This window comes from Vitis riparia, chromosome 12, assembly GCF_004353265.1.
Source record: "Vitis riparia cultivar Riparia Gloire de Montpellier isolate 1030 chromosome 12, EGFV_Vit.rip_1.0, whole genome shotgun sequence".
NCBI classification, from domain to species: Eukaryota; Viridiplantae; Streptophyta; class Magnoliopsida; order Vitales; family Vitaceae; genus Vitis; species Vitis riparia.
Window position 1 is genome coordinate 1,389,602 of NC_048442.1, and position 25,795 is coordinate 1,415,396.

A 25,795-nucleotide genomic window follows, 5' to 3' on the forward strand; every position below is an offset into this window, starting at 1 on the left:
TTAGCTATTAGCACTGCATCTAGAATTTGTCTACCCTCCACAAAGGCCCCTTAAGCCTTAGAAACCACCTTTCCAACCACTTTTTTAAGTCTATTGGCTAAAACCTTAGCCAACCACTTGTACAGGCTTCCCACTAAGCTTATGGGCCTAAAATCCCTCAAATCTTCAGCCCCCACTTTTTTTGGGATTAAAACTAGAAAAGTTGCGTTTAGGCTTTTAACAAATTTGTTGTGATCATGGAACTCCCTAAAGAAACTCATCACATCCTCTTTCACAAAATCCCAAACAAACTGCCAAAAAGCCATGGTGAAGCCATTAGGCCCCGAGGCTTTATCCCCACTACAACCTAACAGCACGTCATGCACCTCCTCTTTCGTGAACTACAACTCCAAAGCATCAACATCCAAATTTTGCAACGTTTCACACTATAGCCCGAATAAAGAAGGGCGTCAGTCCTCCGGATTGGATAGCAAAGATCTAAAGGCATTCACTATTCCTTCGCTAATCCCATTCTCCTTCGAATGCCAAACACCATTAATCCTAATTTGGTTCACATTGTTTCTTCTTCTGTGAGCGTTTGCCATCTTGTGGAAAAATCCCGTATTTCTGTCACCCTCTTTCAGCCACACTTTCCTAGATTTTTGTCTCCAAGTCATCTTTTCTAATAAAACCCCATTTTTTGTATTCTTCCCCCACTTCTCTTCTAGCATCCATCTCTTCCAAGGACAGTCTATTAGTCTTCTCCTTTGCATCCCAAAACTGTAGCTGATCCAAAGCTAAATTCTTCCTATATTCCACCCTTCCAAAGACATCTCTTTTCCACTCCTTCAGTTTAGACTTTACATCCTTTAGTTTTTTTGCCAGAATAAAGCTTGCAGAACCATTATAACTGTCCCCCTCCCACCAAGCCTTCAACAGCTTCTTAAACCCCTCCACTTTGAGCCACATATTCTCAAATTTGAAGGAAGATGGTCCTCTTCTCAACCCCCCTCCTTCTAACATAATTGGGAAGTGGTCAAACACTAATCTCGGAAGGACACATTGCCTTGAACCACTGAAACGGTAATGCCACTCCTCATTGACCAAAAATCGATCTATCCTTGAGAAAAACTGGTTATTCACCCCTTCACTCCAAGTAAAAGGACCCCCTATCAGGGGCAAATCCTTTAACTGTAAATCTTCTACTACATCTGAGAATCTTCTCATGTATGAATTCAAGCTCCCTCCTCTACTGTGCTCTTCAGGGCTTAAGATGACATTAAAATCACCAACAACACACCACGACCCATTCCAAAGACCGTAGATGGCCCCCAACTCATTCCACAAATATTCCTTGTCTCTCCTCATGGTCGGACCATAAACTCCTGTAAAAGTCCACATAAAGTCATCCTCACAGTTTTTAAAATGGCAAGAAATTGAATATTCTCCCTTTTCTAACTCTATCAAATCCAGCACCCTATTATCCCATAACACCACTATACCACCTGCTGAGCCCCTTGAATCCAACGTTCCCCAATCTAAAAATCTTCCTACTCCTAAGCTCCAAATAAGACCCATTTACATCTCTTGGATTTTTGTTTCCTGCAAGCAAACCAGGTCCACCCTATTCTTCTTAGTCAAGGCTTTGATCACCTTCCTCTTATCACAATTATTAGCCCCTCTAACATACCAAGAAAGAAGACATATCTTCATCTAAACTTAAGAGCAGTTCCCCCCCCCCCCCCCCAATTCTCCTTCAAGATAATTCACAGTCCATTCCAGTTTTCTCAACTCCCTTTCGAACTTTGAAGATTCCAATTTCTCATTTACCTACCTTCCAGTTTCCTCTTCTTCCCCTTCTGGACTTTCCTTTCTTTCATTCTTCTGAGCAGAAACAGGATCTCCCATTCAAAGCCCTCCGTTGGCATTTCGAGGCATCAGCTAAACTTAGCCAAACAACTCGACTGCCAACTCAGCCCACCCCCTTCATCCCCTTCCTCCATAATCTCTTGAGGAACCCTATCCAAAACAACCTTCGTCCCCTTCTCGGTCCTCTCGTTTGCCAACCCCGACAACCCGAAGACCTCCACCTCCCTACCATCAGCCAATATCATTCTAAGAGGACCCAACTCTATTTTCCCAGCTATTTTTGAACCACAACCCCGACTGCAACCCCCCTCTGTGGCGTCAAACAACCCATCCGGCCTAGAAAGAGAAGAAAAAGAGAAAACCTGCTTCCCCAACGAGAAAAGAGGCTAAGAAAGAGAACCTGTGTACCTGGATGCCTCCTCCATTAAAGCTTTGTCGATGAGCATTTTAGTCTTTGGCGTTGGAGGAGATGACACCTACTGGAGTCCAAAATTAGCCCCGTTTGGACACCCACATATCTCCTCTCAGCAACCCCCACAAGCCTTAGGCTCAAAAGAGTCTTCAACAGTGGGTCGCCCCACAACTGGGCCTTTATGAGATTCCAGAGTGGGTCGGCCCACTTCCATGCAGCTCTTTAAGTGCGTGTTTGGTAATGAGCCTGATTGGGACAGCTCACCGTCCTCCATGGAACCTAAATGGCCCTCCTCAATGGGCCTCCTCTGGAGATTTGTCTCCAGCCTGAAAGATATTGGGCTTAAGAATGATGGCCCACAAACTTCTTTGCTTCCAATCAGGCCCTCCACAATGGGTCTCCTCTCCACTGCTAGCTCCATGTCCCAAACCAATATTCCCTTAGCTTTAGTTGCAGGCCCAATTTTAAATTAATCCCCCAAACAGACTGCTACCATCTTTTGGTCTTGTCTACCTCTGCCCCTCTTGTCGACATTAAGTCAGAAAGAGGAGCCTCCATATCTATCCTACAGAGATTTTCACCATCTTCAGAGGGCACAGCCACCTTTGCAAGCTATCCGTTTGGCTGCATCTGCTTCACCATGCTACTAGCGCGTGAAGTCCCCCCTTCTTCTTCCCTAGCATCTTGCTCCTTCCCCAACCCATTTCTGATCATCGGAAGCACTTCGGTCACCCTTGGCAGCACCTCCCACCACAGTTGAAAAGCAAAACAAGTAGTGTCGAGTACCACTTGCAGGGAACTTGGCCATTCCGTCCCCTCCGACTTCACTAGTAATCTGGTACATTGGAACTCCTTTAAAGCAACAGTGCTTTCATCCACTGCAACGAAGCCCCAACAACAGTCTCCAATCTTCTTAAAAACTTCCCAACTCCTAAGATGCAATGGTAATCCCATCACTCTCACCCAAACTTCCTTAAGATGTTCACAACTTTGAGAACAACCCACTTTTGGGTCCCACCTTTCCAAGTGCAGAACCAAATCCTTAAAACATCATAAACCTCTTAATAACACTTTGTCTGCCTATGTTTTATTCTCAAACTCAATCAAAATAAAAGGGCCCCCCATTCTCGCGAACTTTACTCCTCCTTTGAGTTTCCAGTGACTTTTTCCCCAGTTTTCCAGATCATACAGGTGTGGAACTAAAACCAAAGTTTCTCCCCATCTCCCAACAAGGCATCGGTCCAACAGCTCCCTTCCTCTTAACATTTCTTCTTCTTCAAGTTATAGCCATGCTGCTTCCCCTAGCCTTCTCACTCTTGAAACTCCTCTTATATTCACCGCATCAATGTAGGATTTTTCTTTATTCCCCTTCGAATCCCCATCTCTACTCTCAATCTTAGAAGATTCAGAAACTTCCCTGAGCTCATCACATGTCGATATTCCAAGTGAGCGAAGTTTTCCATCCAACAAAGCCCAACCTTCCAAGTAACCTTTTCCTTCTGGGAACACTAAACAATGTCTCTTGGCATCCAAGTCTACCACTGAACACAATAAAAATCTGCCAGCCTCATTTGCTCGACATTCTAGTTTGAACCTCTTACCTCCATCCTCCTAGCTTTTGATGAATCTCTGCCCAAACTCCCCCTTACAGTTAGCCTTCACTCCCTCCAACAGCCAACACAAGCTGGACCTTCCAAACCTTATCCACAAAGTGAATCCTCTGCTTCTTTCCACAATGATCCCCTTTAGTTTCTTCCCAAACACATCAACAGAAATTTCAAAAAGACTTGGATTCCACTGCAAACCAACAACTCCCTCCTCTTTTTCCCATTATTGCTTTTCTTTGCTACTAATTTGATAGTTCCAACATCAATCTCTCTTCTTCCAACAAATCAACAGTCCCTTCACTGAGCCAAAAGACACAGTAAAGAGGGAAACCCCATTGCATGATATAATTTCACCCACAAAGGTGATTCATGAGTTCAAAGATAATAAACAAAACATCTGAAATCACGTAAATGATTAAGCCCGGTATTGGTAAAACGATAATAGCAGCAGTAGAACCCAAACTGTCTCTAATTCCTACTGATTATATCAACAACACGCCAAGTATAGCATCTCATGGATCTACTAGGAGTGAGTGCAACTTATGGATCTTGGATTTCGGAGCCACGGATCATATGACATTTGATGCACAGGACTTTTGTCAGCATACCGTTCCTAAGCGAACTAGCATTGGGAATGCTAATGGCACTATTTCATTGGTACAAGGGGTTGGAACTGTGATGCTATCACTCTCCAATACATTATTTGTGCCATCCCTATCTCATAAATTGTTTTCTATCAATCAACTTACTAAGGACTTAAATTTTACAGCACTAATGTACCCTGATTTTTGCCTTATCCAGGATATTCTCACAAAAAAAATTATTGGACATGGTACTAAGAAAGGGGGCTTTACAATATGGACGACTTCAATATGGGACAGCCACATCATGTGGGACGGTTGGGTGATTCCAGAATAGAACAAATTTGGCTTTGGCATCGACGACTCAGCTATCCATTATTTGGATATTTGAAGCATTTACTACCTAGTTTGCTTTCTAAATTCTCTATCTCAAATTTTCAATGTGAAACATGTATTTTGGCAAAAAGTCATTGGGCAATTTATCCTTTACATAAGAATAAGAGAGATGTTCCTTTTAGCTTAATTCATTCTAATATGTGGGGACTATCCTCAAAATCTACTTTATCGAGTTATCGCTGATTTTTTTTTTTAGTGATGATTGCACTTGAGTGACACAACTCTACCTATTGAAAAACAAAGATGAGGTTTTTACTGTCTTTTGCTCTTTTCACACAATGATTCAAACCCAATTTTCTGCCAAACTCAGAGTCCTTCGCTTTGATAATGGCGATGAATACAAGAATCGACAATTCCAGGAGTACTTCCACTAGCATGGGTTGATACATCAGACCTCGTGTCCTCATACTCCAAAGCAAAATAGTGTAGTAGAACGTAAGAATAGCCATATTCTTGAGACCACACGTGTCTTCCTATTAGGTACACATATACCTAGTTCTCACTGGCCTGATGTGGTTACAACTGTTGTGCATCTCATCAATCGAATGTCATCTCGGATTCTGGGTTTCAAAACACCTCTACAGGACTTAGCCGCGAGTATATCAATACTTTCGACTATGACACTTCCTCCCCGAACCTTTGGATGCGTTGTCTACGTTCATCTTCACCGCAAGCAACGGACCAAACTCAACCCTTATGCTCGTCGTTGTCTCGTTCTAGGCTATGCCACCAATCAGAAAGGTTACTAGTGCTATGATCCAACAAACAGGTGGCTCTATGTTACTATGGATGTCACCTTCCTCGAGTCCAAGATGTTCTATCATCCATCCAATTCTTCTCTTCAGGGGAAGACACACGATGAAGAGTTGAATTGGTTCAAGGACATCCCACTTACTACAGAGCCACCAACTACCATAGGTATGGAACAGACTACAGAGCCACCAACGCCAACTACTGAGGCACTAACTCCAATTGCTAAGACACCCCCTCACTCTACAGTACCTCATGACCCAACTTCTGAGAATATTCCTGAAGAGATTCCTAAGGTAAGTTTTCCTTTTGTCACAAAATATTTAACTGACGATGGTTATCAATTACCTCCTAGGCACAATTGTGGCAAACCACCAAAATGCTACTCTCTGGATATTAAGACACACAAATCAAAGTACCCGATTCCCAATTACGTCTCAACAGAGAAGCTCTCAAAACCCTTAAAGAGCTTTTCTAATGAATTATCAGCGCATCACATTCCTACAAGCTTAGAGAAGGCTCTATAGGATCCTAAGTGGGACCAAGCAATGAAGGAATAAATGGAAGCATTGTTGAAAAACAAGATGTGGATTCTTATCCCTTAACTAAAAGGCCACAAGACAGTGGGGTGCAAATGGGTATTCTCTATCAAATATAAGGCAGATGGGTTGATTGAGCGCTACAAAGCAAGACTTGTAGCGAAAGGATATACGTAGACTTATGGAGTTGACTATATGGAGACCTTCTCGCCTGTAGCCAAGTTGAACACTGTAAGAGTCCTTTTATCCCTTGCAGCGAACCTTGATTGGTCGCTACTCCAATTTGATGTAAAGAATGCATTTCTCCACGGTGACCTCGAGAAAGAAATTTATATGGATACCCCCTGAGTACATTGAAACGTTTAGCAAGACGGTGAGTAAACTGCAACGCGCCCTGTTTGGCTTGAAACAATCTCCACGAGCTTGGTTTGGACTCCTCAGCCTAGCAATGAGAAAGTATGGGTTTTTACAGAGCAATTCTAATCACACTCCATTTCTAAAGCGTCAACAAGGCAAGGTAACAACACTAATAGTGTATTTAAATGATATGATCATCATAGGAAATGATACCAAGTTACGAAACTTCAAAAACAGTTAGCAGCAAAGTTTGAAATGAAGAGTTTAGGTGGGTTCAAATATTTTCTAGGAATTGAGGTGGTTCAATCTAAACAAGGCATATTTCTTTCCCAACAAAAGTATACCCTCGATCTATTATCAAAAGTTGGATTGCTAGACTGTAAATCGGCAGATGTTCCAATACAACAGAATCACAGGCTTGGAGAATACCCTGACCAGATCCCCACTGATAAAGGTAGATATCAGAGATTGGTTGGAAACTAATTTATATTTCACATACCCGGCCTAATATTGCCTATGTGGTCAATGTAGTGAGTCAATTCATGCATTGCCCTAGTGAAGACCATATGAATGTAGTGACTCAAAATTTGAGATATCTTAAGGGAACCCCAAGAAGGGGAATTATGTTCTCAAAGAATGGACAACTGGAAATTATGAGGTATACTGGCGTTGACTGGGCAAAAAATATCTCCGACAAGAAATCCACATCAGGCTACTTCAGATTTGTTGGAGGAAACCCGGTAACATGGAGAAGTAGAAAATAGAAAGTCATGGCACTATCTAGTGCAGAGGCGGAGTTTCGAGGAATGACTAAGGGGTTGTGTGAGTTACTCTGGCTAAGAAGATTGTTGACAGAAATTGGCTTTCATCCCAGTTGCGAAATGAACTTGCTTTGTGATAACAAAGCAGCCATTGATATTGCCCATAACTCAGTCCAACATGATCGAACTAAGCATGTGGAAGTAACCCAACATTTTATCAAGCAGAACTTAGAAGCTAAAATAATCCAATTCCCATTTTTCAAATCAAAAGACCAACTAGTAGACATCCTCACTAAGGTGGTGTGCAGTAAGGCCTTTCACAACTCACTTGACAAGTTGGGCATTAGCAACATCTATGCACCAACTTGAGGGGGAGTGTGAACATGAGTTGGATAATCCCTACGTTACAAACATAAGCAAAGGAATCAGATTACTGCAATCCCTTTACTCTACAGGGTCAACTTTCCTTAAACATTTCTAGACAAATTTAGATCATATATGGGCTATATATATTAAGCTCCTTGTAACCATTTTAATAGAGCAATTGAATATACAAATCCCATTATACAAATTATTCAATTTCTCGTCAAAACAATATCCCATGTTGTAGGGATTTAGTTCACTGTTTTTAGCCTATATATTTTCCCTTTACGTTGGTAAATTAATCAATAATATTCCCAAATTTTCACAGTTATCATTTAATTCATTCTATAAAATGGTATGATGAATTTCTCAAAATGAAGATTGAAAAAGTTAGTTGGGAAGCCTCACATAAAAGTTTGTTGGATGAATTGAATGAAGTAAAAAATGAACAGACAATGCACGACCAAATTGACTTTTCTTAAAATAAAGGATGCTACATGTTTAAAGAACTTACATAATGTAATAGCAACCAATGAAGAACTGAGTTCTAAGAAAAGTTATTACACCCTAGTTCTAAAATTCTTGATCATTATTGAATTGGGGGAAGTCTTGTAGTTATGAAAATAAACCTATAATATGTTGATGAAGTTACAATTCTAAGTGGAGTAAGGACTACCTTGGTAAAGACCAAACGGATTGTGTCTCTAAAAGGACCTCACTCAATATCAAGCACTAAATACCACCACTATGGAAGACTATAATTTGATGTTAATAGATGCTACAAATGAATGTTTAATAACTTACCATCTAAGTTGAATCAACTTATGAGAGTGTCACATAAATTGAAAAATAGAGTGTTGAATAGAAATGTTAATTTCAAGCCAAAGTATAGTACAAAATCGGTCTAAGACCTAAATTCATCATGTTGAAAAGATGTCCAAGTCTAAGATGAAAAGGGTTAGGTTAAAAAGAATAGTCTCAAAGTCTCTAGTTGTGTATATGATCCTTTGAGCTAAAGAGTCTTATACATGGTACTTGGATAGTGAGTATCTAAGCACTTGACTAGAATAAGGTCTTAGCTTATTGCCTTTGAAGCATTAGAAAGGGAAATGTAACTTTTCCATATTGGAATACCATTAAAGATCATGGAAGGCAAGGGACTATTAAAGCCTATAGTTTACCCATTCTTGTTCACATGTTTTATGTTTAGGACTCGAAAGCTAACTTGGTAAGCATTAATTAGATTTGTAAAACCATTATAATGTGAGGTTCACTCTTGATTAATGCCTAATAAAAGACAAAAGAGGTGAGTTAATGTAATTGTTACATTGGTAATTTGCTCCAAAAATGCATTAAGTCAAGATTGCCTAATTCCATTGGAACTTATTTACCTTGAGAAATAGTTGAAAACTACATTCTAAGGCTCATGTAATGCAAGTTATTCGATATGGGTAAAAATAAAGGAAAACTAGAATTGAGTTTTAGTCAAGTAAAGGCTAAAAGGATGCACAATAAATCCTTGAAAGAAAATGGGAGTGATTAAGTTAGCTTTGAGCATGAAAAAATGGAAACCCAGGGAGAATATTTGAACATCCAACTTAGAATGCTCAAATGTCCTTGGGCATACAAGTGCCTAACCAATTTTATTTTATTTTTCTAAAAATTATCTATCTATACACACACACACACTCATTAGAAAAAAGGAAAACTCGGGAAAAAAAACCCTTGAAGAAAAAAACTATCTTCCATTATTTTGCTTTAGGATCCAAATTCTTAGAAATCTTTTAAGAAGTTTCTTTAATGCCCTTTAAGGTATGTAGAAAAGCAAGGATCGGTGCTTTGCTTCACTAAGCCTCAACATGAAATTAGGGTGATCCATTAAGGAGTACAAGAGAGTATTGCATTGATGTGCAAGTGTTGGCTAGAATAAGTCCCTTAAGAGAAGATAACATTTGAGTTAAGTAAATTTGTGTACTATTCTTTGTAAGTTAATAGATTTGATCTTCAAAACTTTAAATTTTAATAGTCATGAAGCTATAAGAACCCTTAAAATCGAACCCCATCCACGGTCTTTTAAGAATATCTTTAAATCCTTCTTCTTAAGGTAGATATTTTCAAATCTAAAAGAAGTAGAGCCTCTCTTCACACCTCCATCCCCCCCTTTAAATTTTAATAGTCATGAAGCTATAAGAACCCTTAAAACCGAACCCCATCCACGGTCTTTTAAGAATATCTTTAAATCCTTCTTCTTAAGGCAGATATTTTCAAATCTAAAAGAAGTAGAGCCTCTCTTCAAACACCCCCCCCCCCCCCCCCCCCCCCCCCCCCCCCCCCCCCCCCCCCCCCCTCCCTCCCTCCCTCCCAAATCCAACAAAATTAGTGAATGATCTGACACAAGTCTAGGTTAGATACATTGCACTATATAGCTAAAGTGGCCTTCCTAACTCCCTAATACCGGAAAATTGTTAAATCTCGATGAGGACTAATTATTCAAACCACCTCCCCCCTCCCCTTTGCCAATAAAAAAAGATCTCTTAACTAAAAGTCCTCAATGATTTGTGAAAAACCTCTCATGGTAGTAGATAGATATTGACTCTACTATGCTCCCCTAGAGATTTGATAATATTAAAATCACCTTCAATGCACCATGGGTTATTCCACAACCCCTTAATGGCCCCCAACTCTACCCATAAGCCCTTATTGTCTTTCCCAAGGGAGGGACCATACACCCTCATGAATATCCAAACAAACCCTTCATCATAATTCTTAAAAAGGCATGAAATCTAGTAGTCACCTACTTCCATGCCTACCAAATACAACACCCTATCGTCCCAAAAAAAACCAAGACCCTACCTGAAGTAGCCCTTGAATCCACTGCACCCCACTTTAAGAAACTACCAGTTGCTAAACTACGCATAAGACTAGTCAACAGATCTTAGCTTTTAGTTTCTTGTATACAGACCAAGTCCACTTTCTGCCATGTAATCAAAGACTTTATAATCGTCCTTTCATGATTACCATTAGCTTCTCTTATTTTCCAAGAAAAAAGTCTTAACTTCATCTCTCACATGATGAAATAATCTTACCTTCTCTGCCCTTCCCACCCTCTAATCCTGCTCTATTACAGTTTACTAACCACTTGAGCTTCTTGAGTTCTCCTTCAAAATGTGAAGATGCAGATTTACATTTTCTTCTACCATGCACCTAGCCTCTTATCTCTTTCTTACCCTAATTCTATTAAGGAGGATCTAAATCTCTTCCTCAAAAACCCTTTATTGCATGCCTAAGAAATTAGCGAAAGTAACCAACCTACTAAAAGATCAATTCTCCAACTAAACCTCATCCCCTATAGCATAATCATACCTTCCCCTTCATTCTATCTTGCCCAACCTCCATATTTCTAATCTCCTTCCCCACAAGGTTAAAAACACCATCGAACTCTCATCAGCCGAAATCATCCTCAACGAGCTTGAATCAATAAACCGAGAAGCGTTTCCAATCATCCCCTCCTAACTAGGATTGACAAATCATCCTCACTGAACCTCAAACCACACTAAAAGGACAAGAAGCCTCATCCCCAAGGAGAATACCGAAAAAAAAAAAAAAGAACCTTGAAATCTAGTAATTTCCTTTAGCTTCATCATTGAACAAGGAATGATTGATCAATGATGAAAGAGATGGCATTGAGAAAGAGATAGAACTTCCGCTAGCATCAAAGGACCCAACCATAGCACCAAACACCAATGAAGCCCTCTCATTTTTTAAAAAGGGAAAGTTATTAAAAAGGGTGGGTTGGAGATGATAATAATCAGTAAGGGTCACTTATCTTAAGAATTCTTATAAAGGACAAAATTTATCATCGGACAATTTTACCCTTTAAATGTGGTTTTCTATATTATCCATAAATAAATTTGTCATGATGATAAGTACAATCAATAATGTATATCTTGTATCCCAAAAAATTGCTTTTCACTTTTGAACAATGAACCTACTATCTAACAAAATTTTACTTAGAAAAATCAAAGATAAAGATAATTTTATTATTTACTTGAATGTTAGAATTTCCATAAAAATAATATAATAAATCATGTATTATTAGTCCAATATATTATTTTGTATTAACATCATAAATTATATTGTATTATGACATCAATCTAGTATATTTAATAAATTTGTCATATCACTGTTACTCTTTTGTTACGAAAAAAATTGGCAAAGTTGAAAAAGTGAAGGAAAAAAATAGGAAATTATATATATATATATGCATCAAAGAAAAAATAATAAAAGATTATAATAAAAAACTATATAATTTTTTCTTATTTTATTATAAAAAATTAATGTTTTTTTTAAATATGCTTTTTTTTTCAAGTTCTTATTTTCCAAAAAAAAATTAAGATTTTTTAGAGAACCGGTAAAAAAAAAAATTAATTTTTAATATCTCTTAAATAAAAACCACACTATAGGTTATTTTGTCGTTTTATATATGTCACATACAATTAAAAACTTTGTTACCCTAATAGAATAGGCAGTTATTTTTCACAAGCACTCATCAATTTTATTATTTTTATTTTTGATAAATAATTTTTCACAAGCACTTATGAATTGAATAACACACAACTATTCATTTAGTAATATAGCACATGAAAAAATTCAAAAAAGAATCAGTTAAATTATATTGTAATGTATTGTAACGTTAGTATATTTGTATTATAAATATTATGCATTTATGTAGTACATATATTTTGTGATAAGTATAATAATTATAGAAATACCTATTTAAACCTCATTGGCATGGGTATTAACACATCATATTAGCATATTAATATCATTCACTCAATGTATTAAAATTGTTTAATAATTTCTATATATATATATATATATAATAAAAATAAAAACCTACAAGTCTCATATAAATTCAAATCAGTATTTTATTTGGTTTAAAAAATGATTCCTAATATAAGTATATTATGGAGTATACTATGATTATACAAAACTATCACTTTTATAAAAAATAAAAAAAAGTTTGAAATTCCCAATTAGGTTTTATTGTAATATAGGTATATTTATATTGTAACTATAATATATTTTTATCATACCTGTATTTTATAATAAAAGTAATAGTCTTAAAGATCTTTTTTTATACCTCATTGATATTCAATGTATTAACATCGTCCACTCGATACATTAAAAAAAAATTATATACAAAAATTAAGAAAAAACATTATGCAAAGGAAAAAAAAATATAAAAAAATCATATAATTTTTTAAAATTATTTTATTATTAAAATAAAAAATGATTAAACATTCTCCATCATTTTCTTATTCTTTTTAGACAATCCAAATAAAAAATTAAACATTCTATCTTTGCTCGAACTAAATACAAAAACATGATTTATCAATTTAAAATTAAAAATATGTATATGAAAAGTTCATCATTCTTATTACATAATTGTAAAACTTGTTTTGTTTTTAATAAAATTAAAAATTAGAATAAAAATCGAAATATGTAAAAAGAAAACACATTAGATGTTATTTTGAAAATATTTCTTAAAAGTATTTTGGTTCTAAATAGCAAATTTAAATAACAAATTATACTATCATTGTATATAATAATTGTAATAGTTAAAACCCAAAATTTTGATTTAAAATTTTGGTGTCAATGATTACAACTAATGTGGGACCCACACACCTTAAATGTCTTGACAACGAAAGTAAATTGTTTAAAATGCTTTGAATTCCAAAAACTTTTAGTTGAATGACATTTATGGTATTTTAGCGCATTATTGTACCAAACGTGGACTTGGGGAGAATTTTCTCTCTTATACTGTCCTCTTTAGGAATTATCAAAGTAGATGACTCTTCTTAGTCATAATCACACTCAGTCCATCCTATATAGTAATTCTTCCTTTTAAAAATCCTAAGGATCTCTCATTGTACAAGGCCCCTCCGCCCAAACAGACCCGACCAAGCCACAAAAAACTTCTTTTTTCTCTAATGGGCCTTTACAACACCTTGCCTCTTCACTGAAGCATTATAAGAAGGTGGGCTCCTTTCAAATCTTCATGGCCCAACCCCTCATTTCCAATTACAAGTTTACAACCTCACCTTCAACTTCCTTAAAACACACCAAGTCTAAACAGCCTCCATTGTCATTGTTCTCCCACTATCATAATCACCCCCTAGCCCCTCTGCATGCACCCTTTCAGAACCATCAGCTGCCCCCCTCCTATCGTCCTACTCCAACAATCAAAAAGACAACACGCCCTCTACTTCCTTTTCCGCAAACAATGCCTGCCTCCTCATGCTCTCTCCAGTGCATGCCTAACCCTCTCCTTCACTCCTAACCTTCAGGCTACTGGTCGCACCTTTCAACACCACTTGAGAGAGCCATGGTGGCACTTCCCACCATAACTTAATAACATTGACATAAAGACCCTCACTTGCAACGACCTAGGCATTATGCTTCCATTTTATCTCACCATTGCTCTAGCCCACTACAAGTGAAAAAGAGGAGTAGTTTCAACATCTACTTCAACATGAGAGCATTCCTAAAGTCAAATAAAATAAGGGCCCCCTTAATAAGGAAATCTTCACTCCCCCTTCTCAAAGGCGGTAAAGGGCCACCCAAACATGACTTGGATCTAAATAGTCACCCCATCTCCCAATCAGAATGTCTCAACTCAGTGGCACCAGGAATTTTGGTGAGAGGAGACAAAATAAAAATTTGTGAATTATAATAAATATAGATTAATTTTTATAATTTAGAAATGGTAGCATCGATATCATTTAATAATGATAATTATAAAAGAAAAGAAGAATTTATAATATTATAAATTAAATAATAAAAATTCTAAAAAATTGACGAGAGTCTATTAAAAGTTTATAAAACAAAAAAAGTCAAATAATATTTGTGAAATTTTTTTTTTTAAACATAGTAAGAAATTTTTAACCAAAACATTTTTAATATTTTTTAGAAATATTTTTCCATAGAACTTTTAGAAAAAAATTAATAATTTCACTAATAATTTTTTGGATGTTTCTAAATAATTAAACATAAATCATTATATAGTGATAAATTTTTATTTAAAAGTTGTCTATGATGTAAGTATAATATCATTATTACAACTTAGATAGTCAACTCTAAATTAATAAATATTTTATTAAACCTAAAAATCTGAACATTTATAAAAATCATTAAATTAAACTAAAAATAACTTATCAATAAAAAGGATATTTGATAAAATATCAAATATTTAAACAAAATTAAATTTTTATCGACAATTAAATAACATATATTTGAATAATTATGTAGATATTCATGAATTAACAACTACTTGATTAAACCTAAAAGTTTAAACATTTAAAAAAAACTCAAAATTAATCAAAACATGGCTCAGAACAAAAAAAGAAATTAATAAAATATCAAATACAAAAGTATAAAAAATTCATTATGTTAGAAACATTAAATAAAATTAGAAATACAAGCAAATATTTTATTTAATTTATTCAATATTCGTGCTTATCTAATTTTTTATTCTATCTATTTTTTCACACACAAAATTAGTTTTTTAGAGGGGACAAATTTGCATTTTAATTTTTTTTTAACTTTCTAAAATTCCTAAATCAACAAAAGAACATGCCCCCGAGCCCATGGTGGGTCCGCCCCTGCCTCAATTATTTCTTTCTACTATGAACCTCCTCAATCGCGATCTGAATCCAAACAACTTCATCCACCATACCATGAGCTTCTCAACCTTTCTTGAGGAGACTACATGCACCTTGCCTCTGAAGAAAAAACCACACCAAGATGATGAAGCTTCTCACCCACAATAGACCACCCCCTAGGTAGATCCCTTCCTTTAGGAAAAAATAGAGAAAATTTCTTAACCTCCATAGAACTAACCAAGCAGAGAATGTACCTCCTTGTCCTATTTGATCAGTGCTCCAACCTAAACTCTCTACCATATTCAACCTGGACTTTGTTGCATTACTTACCATCTTCATCCCTATAACAAGCTTACATACCTTCCAATTAACGAGATAAACTTAGCTCCCTAAACCTAAACCACAAAAAAAAAAACATTTGTTTCTCAACAAGATTTTTCCTCTTAGCTTCCCTCTAGTCTCATCAATTAAGATTTCAAAGGATTTAAACGCCACTATAAACCAACTCCTATCCCCTCTCATTTTCCAAGTATCTTACATTAACCGAGCATTCTAGATTTTGAATCTCCCTCTTAAAACGGAATGTCAAGTTTGTGGCTTTATATACACACACACATTTTTTGTTCTTGTATTTTATATGTTTTTGATTTGTCTCTACCTGATTTTTTAATTCGAGGATTTAATGTGTTGTATTTCTTCTTCATTGTAACTTATCTTTAGATTATGAAATATGCTTGGGTTTTAACCCTTGACCTATATTTGTCATTAATTAATTAATTTCATAAGGTTAGGGTTGGAGTTAATATTTTACCAATGTTTTCAGAACCAGACCGGTCATTGAACCGAAAAAGTTACCGGTTTACGATTTATTGATCAGACCGGCGGTCGAACCGGTGACGTTATAAATATATATATTTTATTTTATATATTATTTAAAATTAATAAATTAATAAATTCTATCTAAATTAGTAAAGTAACTAGTCAACCTACCAAACTAATTGAACACCTAAAAAGAAAAATATCAAATTAGAGAGGCAAAATTTTTTATTTGAAAAAGAAACTACCAAACTGATTGCATGAATAATGGCAATTTTTTTTTCTTTTTCCCTTTCTTTCCCTTTCCCTCTCTTTTCTCTGAAACACCGGAGGTGGGGGATGTTTACAGCCGGGAGAGGTGGGGGGTTACCAGGCAGTCGAGGTGGTTTCCAAGCTTCCAGTGGCAAGGAGGGGTTTCCAACGCCACGGCAGGGAACTGGGAAGACTGGAAGAGGCAGTGATAAGGAGGGTTGCCAGCTTCTAACGGCCGCCGGCGGGAGTTGACTGGGTGTCGCAGGCCGCGACGCATCGGCAGCGGGCGAAGCGGCAAGCTGGCAGCTGCTGCGGGGGGAGGAGGGAGGGTTTGGACTTTGCAGGTTGCAGGCTTAGGACTTCAAAACGATGTTGTTTTGATGCTATTTTTTTTATAAAAAAAATTAAAATCAATTGAACCACCGATTCATAGGGAACCGACTAGTTCGTCCGGTTCACCGATTGGACCACCAGTTCAAGCAGTCCGACCCCGGTTCAATCCCAATCTGGTCCAATTAACCGGACCGAAACGGTGACCGACCGACGGTTGGATCGATCAGTCTGGTCTAGTTTTTAAAACATTGTATTTTATAGTTTAAACATCCATTTAATGTGAAAAGCAAAACCATTGTGTAAATATCATGTTTTTTAAAATATTACATTAGTTTTAAAGCTAAGCTCTTTCACTATACGACTTAGATCGTGTAAATTGTTTTGTGCAAAAAGACCATGAGGGGGAAGTTTAAAAACATGCTCACTTCCTAACATATTTCACATTATTTTAATCAAAGTTTTCAATCATCTTTCTCTCCTGTTTTTGGCGATTCTTCACACCTTCCTCCTCATAAACACTCATCCATTCCACCTCAATCCATTTTCTAAACCTCTAACGCCATTTTCACTCTATCACATACATCTTAACCAACCTTAATTAGAGCTTCTTCAATTCTCTCTTAGGTTTGACACCCAATGGTTATAAGGTTACTACAAAATTGAAGTCGTTGTACTTCAGGACTGGATGAAGGACTATCAACCACAAAAATACAAGTAGAGTTTTCCCCCTTCAATTCTCTATAGGAGCAATAGCGACTGCAGCATAACTCTACATAATTATAAAACTTTCCAACATGTTATCTAGCTTTATCTTCTTAATATAAAAGAGATCTGCATGGGATATCACAAACTCACCCTCAAACCTTTCGGTTAGAAATAGATCATGTATTTAAGGTGCAGTCACTTAATGTTATGAAATCAAACAAGCAAACAACTCGTAGAGGGGAAAAATCACATTGAAGGAAAAAAAAAATGAACCTGATTGAAGAAACGGAGAGAGAGAGATGCTGATGAGGATCCAAATTCAGGGAAAGAGGCTTGGAAAGCGCATCAGATCCCACTATCGATCTTGCTGTTTAGATCTCCATGGACTGCCCACTGCACACCATCCAGCAAAACCAAGAAAGAAAAGCTTGCCGATTGAGACTTGAGTTGACTACCATGATGTCAAGATAGTATTATTTCCACCATCTCAACTTAGTTCCTTCTTGTGGTGGTTAAAAATATGCAAATGTTGGTAGATTTGAACCAGACAACTTACCACCTGACCACATTTAAGGTTGGACTTGAAAATAGCGCCTGCAGAGAGGAACCCCTATGCCAAACTTCCAACTTAGCCTTAATTTATACATCTGCCCATAAAGAAATCATCATAGCCATCCATTCATGATCTCATTGATGCTAAATCCAATGCAAATTAAGGCCCTTCATCAATAGATAACATGTAATGTTCCGTTTTCAATCACCTCATTTCAGAATCATCAGAAAAATAACTCATTTAAAATTTTGGTACAAGCATCAAACATTAACATAAATGTCTTGCCTTTTTCCTTGTCCTCTTTAATATTTTTCATCATGGAACAGGAAGTCATATTCTTTGAGGGGTCGGTAGGAAGGGCAGTTGGCACATATTTTTCATCATGGAACAAAAAGTCACATTCTTTGAGGGTAAGTAGGAACACACTTCAAGCTACTTCACTGTAGTTGACAAAAATTGGCTTGCCTTTCAACGTGGAATCATGACTTTCCATGAGGTTCATTCTATGGTACCCAACAGCGCTTTTCTGTACCACACCTTCATTTTTTAACCGATAAAAATAAGCCACGTGTAAGTTTTCAAAATTGTGGAAAATGGACTAAGAAAAAGTGAGAAGGGAAGAGATTGAAAGGTCATAACCGGTTTTTCCCTTAACAGGTTGAGTTGATTTTTCTTTTTGAATTTAAAATGGATGGCGAAGATGTAATCTTGGGCATCTAATGGCTTAAAAGATTTTCAGTATGGTATCGATGGAGGTACCGAACAGTGCTTTTCGTTACATACCTCCATTTTTAACCGACAAGAATAAACCACTAGATGAATAAAAAATTCAAAATAACCAATACTACAAGTAACCCATCGGTGACCATATCTTTAAAAAGGAAGCGATCTCATTTTATGATATGAGGTTTAAACACTAAGACTTTGTGAAAAAAAATCATTTATAATTAAATTAAAATTAGTATTTATTATTAAAAATTAGAATTATAATCAATCAATTATTAATTAAAAATGGTATTATAAATTTTTTTTAATTTTAATTACTTTATTTGTTTTTAGAAGATTGGATTAAATATTGAAAGCATTTTTTGGAAGTGGAATTTTTTTTAAAAAAAATGTAAGGAAATTTATTTGTGTTTTTATTTATTTATTTTTGTGGCTAACTTCCATTATTTCTATGGATGATTAGTATGCCTAAGTAATATTAATGCTATTAGAAGTGGTAAAAAAAATATTAAATTAAAAAATTAGAAAAATTAGAGGGTGAAAAAAGCATGAGTGTAATTATTCTTTTTAAAGGATATCATAATTATTTGAAGTGGAAATTTTTTTAAAATAAATTTAAAAATAAGTATCTATTGTTAATTAGTAATTGAAAATTGTGTTATTAATTTTTTATTCTAAATTTGATTTTTTTTTTTTTTTTTAAAGATTGGATGAAATACTGAAATTAGGAAAAACAATACAAGGGTTAATTGAAGTCGAAAAAGAAATTGTGTGATTTCAATTAATTTTAATTGTAATTCATGTCTTCTCCAATTTTTTAGTGTATCATTTTTTTAATTCTTTGGAGGATATTTTTCAACATTTTTAAGATTAATTAGTATGAATAAACAATATTATTATTGTAGACCCCCGTTTTTTGGAGAATAGGATTTTTGGTTTTACTATTATATTATTACTTTTGAAATTAGATTTGGTTATGGGCTTTAAAGAGGGGGAGCACCATTTATTTATTTTTTTTCTCACCAAGGAAACCCAAGAAGATGAGGGCAACCACAACTCCATGCACTGGCAATCTCACCACCTCAACCAAATCACCATTTTTTTTTTTTTTGCTTCCAATCGGGAGAACCACCAAGCTCCCAAACACAACGCCAAAACCCAACCCACACCAGTAGGTGGCTCCATCTCAACACCCAACACATACACACCCACGACCTTCAACTCCATCATCTCCATCACCTCTATAGCAACCTCTACACCCATCCAGATCATCACCGTCTTGTTGCTACCCACATCCTGGTCACTTCCACGACCTTTCATACCTATTTCGTATAGAACCAACCTTTACGCCACGCCCATAGCACCACTGCGCCTCACCCTACGTGGCATCACACACCTCTAGCTGCATGGAAGATGTCGCATGCATCACAACCACCACTTTCATTCACACCAGTATGGCCACCCTCAGGGAGAGCGAGCTAAGGAGAAAAAGAGATAAATGAGCAGTGATAGGGGAAAGAGCATAATATAGATAAGGAGTAACTCCAGGTAAGTTTGTCACGAAACCTATTTTGAATTACATACTTCTCTTCTCTCATTCCTCTTGTTTGCCTGGTATTGCTTTGTTGATTTAGGTGTGGATAATATGGATTACATGTTGAACTTTATTGATTTTCGGATATTTCTTTTTATATACTTCGTTGTTGTTGATTCACTTGCTATTCTCATGGGCCGATTTTGGGTTGTCAGGGCTTTGTTCTATATACATTGTGTAGCAATTTGGAAGTATCTTTATTCATGTTTTGAATCTTCTTTAGGTTTTCTCCACTTGCTTTGAGCTCACGAAAGACATATGAAATGAGGCTTTATGCACTTAATTTTTGCTTGATTTTATATTTGTTTTTTTTCTATTTTTCTTTCTTTCTTTTCTTTCTTTTTCTTTTACTCTGCTCGTCTTTGCTCTGTTGCTCCGTATACCTTCCTGTGAGTCTCCTATTGGGTTGTGCGGGGTTTGAGATGGAGTATATGAGATTGTTGAATGTCGGTGTGAAGCTCCATTTTCAGTTGGGTGAGTGAAGCCAGTAGATTTCTGGGCTTTCTGGGTCGATGCACAAGGATGGATGGAAACCTAATGCTCTAGAGTTTTAGGCGATTATGATGGGTTATGCAGTTTGCCCCTCAAGTGGTCGCAAGAGCTTCAACCCCATAAGGGTCTTATAGTTAAAGGAGTATTTGTTGAATCGGTGGTCAATTCTTGATGAAAGTGAAAGCGACTAGAAGAATCATGTTGCCTGCTCAGTCCTTTCATTTGATTAAGAAGCTCCCGTAGTGGAAGAAACTGGAATAAACTCGTATTACCTGCTTAGTTGAATAAGCCATACCTTGGGACCAACTTACCACCATCAACCCTATGTCACCAAACCCATCGTACCCCTATCGCTCACTAGCTTACCCCTATACACCTATCACAACCCACACAGTCACCCATCATCCTTCCTAGCCTAGCACAACCCACACAGTCACCAAGCAGCCTTCCTAGCCTGTCACAGCCCACACAGTCTCCAAGTAGCCACCTTGCATCCCGGCCCCCACTTTTGCATGGCCACCCATCTAGTGCACAATCCAACGGCCACATGTCGATATCTTAATTCTTCATCTTTTGGTATCAAAATTCCAATTTTTTAGAAAATTTCAATTTTCAAAATTAATTTTTAGAACTCTAATTTTCAAATAATTTCCAAAACTCCAATTTTTAATTTAATTTTTCAAAACTCCAATTTTTGAGTTTAATTTTCAAAACTTTAACTTTCCAAACTTGAATTATTTTTAAATTTAATTTTCCAAAATTTTCCTTTTCAAATAAATTTCCAAAACTCCAATTTTTAATTTAATTTTTCAAAACTCCAATTTCTAAGTTTAATTTTCAAAACTTTAACTTTCCAAACTTTAATTATCTTCAAATTTAATTTTCAAAACTCCAATTCTCAAATAATTTTTAAAATTCCAATTTCTTTCAAATTTAATTTGCAAAATTCCAATTCTTAAATTTAATTTCCAAAACTCCAATTCTTAAAACTAATTTTCAAAACTCCAATTCTCAATTAATTTTCAAAACTCTAATTTCTTTCAAATTTAATTTCCAAAACTCCAATTCTTAAATTTAATTTTCAAAACTCCAATTTTCAAATTATTTTTGAAATTCCAATTTCTTTAAAATTTATTTTCCAAAACTCCAATTCTTAAATTTAATTTTCAAAACTCCAATTTTCAAATAATTTTTGGAACTCCAATTTCTTTTGAATTTAATTTCCAAAACTCCAATTCTTAAATTTAACTTTCAAAACTCTAATTCTCAAATAATTTTCAAAATTCCAATTCCTTTCAAATTTAATTTCCAAAAACTCCAATTCTCAAATAATTTTCAAAATTCCAATTTCTTTCAATTTAATTCTCAAAATTCCAATTTTTAAATTTAATTTTCAAAACTCCATTTTTCAAATAATTTTCGAAACTCCAATTTCTTTCAAATTTAATTTCCAAAACTCCAATTCTTAAATTTAACTTTCAAAACTCCAATTCTCAAATAATTTTCAAAATTTCAATTTCTTTTAAATTTAATTTTCAAAATTCCAATTCTTAAATTTAACTTTCAAAACTCCAATTCTCAAATAATTTTCAAAATTTCAATTTCTTTTAAATTTAATTTTCAAAATTCCAATTCTTAAATTTAATTTTCAAAATTCCAATTCTTAAATTTAATTTTCATAACTCCAATTTTCAAATAATTTTCGAGACTTCAATTTTCAAATAAATTTCAAAACTCTAGTTTTTTTTCAAATAATTTTAATCTCGCTCAAGTGTTCAAATATTTTTTTAATTCTACCATTTTTCATCCTTCATTAGGGTTTTAAGTCGCTAAAAATCCCATTTTTAAATAAACTTGCTACATTTCCTTTTAGGTAAACATTTTTTCTCAAATTTTTTTTAATTTAAAAATAATTTTTTTTTCCTTTTCCTTTATTTTAAATAAGCAATAATGAATTTTTCATAATTCCAAAATAATGGAATTGGTGAGACTAATTCATGCAAGATAAATTGGGCTTTGGTGGGGGCCTTACATATGATCTCTTCTGATTATCAACTACTACGCTTAATGAATGTTATTTGATCTTTATCTTGTTCTTTGGTATGCATGTGATAATTTTATACTTGAGCGAACGTTGTTTCCATGATAGCGCATTATTACTTGTTATCAAGGTACGCTCTTACTCCCACTTTGCTTATTTTCATACATGATTCATTTTATTATTTGATTATTTCATTGATATCTATTGATTTCCTAGTTAATTGTCATGTTTGTTTCACCTTATTTAGTAGAGACCCGTTTTTAAGGACTTAGAAGGGTGCTACGGCTCACCACCATACCTTCCCAATAGATAACTTGACCCCCGAACCCAAATTCGATTTTTCACATACCTATTTTTTTTCCTTCAGAAGTCACACTTATGGTTTTTCTTTCTTATTCTATGTTTCCCTTAAAAAAAATAAATAAATGGCGACTCCAAGTCTTTTTCTAAAAAGCAAATTTTCACCAAACAAATAAAAAAATGAGTTTCGTCATTGAATGGGAACTCATCGAGCGAAATACGGGGTCCATAATTATATTTCCAAGTAAAAAAAAAAAAATCTTAAAATTGGAAAACGATTCTTTAATTTTTTAATTTTTTAATTTTGTAAACTTTTATGATAATTCTCATCATTTCTAAGCTTAATTAGAATAGTAAGAGATATTATTGAATTTCCAAATAAAAAAATTCTTAAAATTATAAAATTTCAATCCTCACATTCTTCTACAATTACTTAGTGTTTTAAATTTTAATTTTTTTTAAGGATAATTTTTATCATTTTTAAGCTTAGTTACTACGGATAAACAATATTATTGCATTTTCAAATGGAAAAAAATTCTTAAAATCATAAAAAATGTAAAAAAACCCAAGTACGAAGAATGTGAAAAATTGTACAAAGAACAATGTGAGAATCCTCATATTTTTTGTACAATTCCTCACATTCTTCATACAATTACCAGTTTTTTAGTATTTTAATTCTCTAATTTTTTAAGGATAATTTACATCATTTCTAAGCTCGATTAATATCAATAAATAATATTATTGTATTTTTAAGTGGAAAAAAAAATCAAAAAATTGTAAAATTTAGTGTTTAATTTTTTAAGGGTAACTTCCATAATTTCTAAGTTAATTAGTATCAATAAACAATATTATTGTATTTCCAAGTGTAAAAAAAAATCTTAAAATTTCAAAGGTATGAAAAAGGTGAGGAAGGGTATGAAGAATGTGAACATTCCTCACATTCTTTGTATCCTCTCCAATTGTTTACTATTTTAACTTTTTAATTTTTTTGAGGATAATTTCTATCATTTCTAAGCTTAATTAGTATTAATAAATAATATTTATTGTTTTTCCAAGTGGAAAAAAATTCTTAAAATTTGAAAATTTGTAAAATTTTGAGGGTATGAAAAATGTCAAAAATGATATAAAGAATGTGAGGATCTTTGTTCCCTCTTCAATTTTTAATTTTAAAATTTTTTTGAAGATAATTTCTATCATTTCTAAATTTAATTAGTATTAATAAAAAAAATATTATTGTATTTCCAAGTGGAAAAAAAAAAATCTTAAAATTTGAAAATTTGTAAAATTTCGATGGTAGGAAAAATGTGTGGAATGGTATGAAGAACGTTAGCCTCACATTCTTCATACCCTCTTCAATTTTTTACTATTTTAACTTTTTAATTTTTTTTAAAGATAATTTCCATCATTTTTAAGCTTAATTAGTATCAATAAACAACATTAATGTATTTAAAATTCAAAAAATTGAAAATTTTCGAGAGGACAAAAAATGTGAGAAAATATATGAAGAATGTGAGGATGCTTATATTAATCTTCGTAGCCTCTCCAATTTTTTAGTGTTTTGAATTTTAAAAATATAATTTCCATCATTTTTTAGCTTAATTAGTACCAATAAGCAATATTATTATATTTACAAGTTGAAAAAATTTCTTAAAATTTGAAAAATTATAAAATTTTGGGAGTACAAAAAATGTGAAGAAGGGTATGAAGAATATAAGAAATCTTCATATTCTTCATACCCTCTACAATTGCATAGTGTTTTAATTTTTTCTTTTAGAATAATTCCCATGATCACATGATATGAAGAATGTGATAAATACATGGTTAGTGCCTTCATAACATTTTTCATACCGACTTTTAGTTTTTAATTTCTTGAAATTACAAATTTATTTTTTGAAAATACCATCATTAGTAACTCAAAATAATATTAGTAATTTATTTTATTGTAATTATAATTTAAAAACCTTAAATTCAAAAAATATAGAATTTGGAGGGTATAAAAAATATGAGGACAATCTAACTATTTAATACATTTGCTTTACATATGATTATCAAGATATTGAATTTTAATGCAAATACTCATTTCATATTAAAATATTACTATATTCATTGTTACGTAAAATTAAAAATTTAATGTTAAAAATAAAACAATGTAGTTATAATATGTGATGAATTTTTTTTGTTAATAAATATGTTTTACAAATTTTATATCAATTTTATTTTTATTTTTATCCAATTCTATTTTTTTATCTCAATATTTATCTTTTATTTGTTTTATATAAACCCAAAATTGTTGAAAATGGACGAAGAAAAAGTGAAAAAGAAAAGAGATTGGAAGGTCACAACCGGTTCTTCCCTTAACCGGTTGAGTTGATTTTTCTTTTTGAATTTAAATTGGATGGCCAAGATGTAATCTAGGGCATCCAATGGCTTAAAAGATTTTTGGTAGGGTACCGACGGAGGTACTGTAGGGAAGGTCATAATCGCTTCTTCCCTTAATCAGTCGAGTTGATTTTTCTTCTTGAATTTAAAATGAATTGTCAAGATGTAATCTAGGGCATCCAATGGCTTAAAAGATTTTTGGTAGGATATCGACGGAGGTACCGTAGGAAAGGTCATAACCGGTTCTTCCCTTAATCAGTCGAGTTGATTTTTCTTCTTGAATTTAAAATGAATGGTCAAAATATAATCTAGGGCATCTAATGGCT

The 25,795-nt window shown here is 34.2% G+C and overlaps 1 protein-coding gene across 5 annotated transcripts in view; it reads right to left on the reverse strand.

The window, feature by feature from the left end:
- LOC117926706 (disease resistance protein RPS2-like) overlaps positions 1-18,191 on the reverse strand; it is a 44,136-nt gene extending 25,945 nt beyond the window's left edge. For 2 of the 5 annotated variants that reach the window (XR_004653213.1, XR_004653215.1), the window contains exon 1: positions 17,658-18,191. The gene's annotated coding sequence lies outside the window, so the exon portion shown is untranslated. Of the gene's footprint in view, positions 1-1,736; positions 6,576-17,657 lie in introns of those variants that run through there. The other 3 variants (XM_034845945.1, XM_034845946.1, XR_004653214.1) reach the window with 3 other exon arrangements.
- Positions 18,192-25,795: the final 7,604 nt, after the last annotated feature.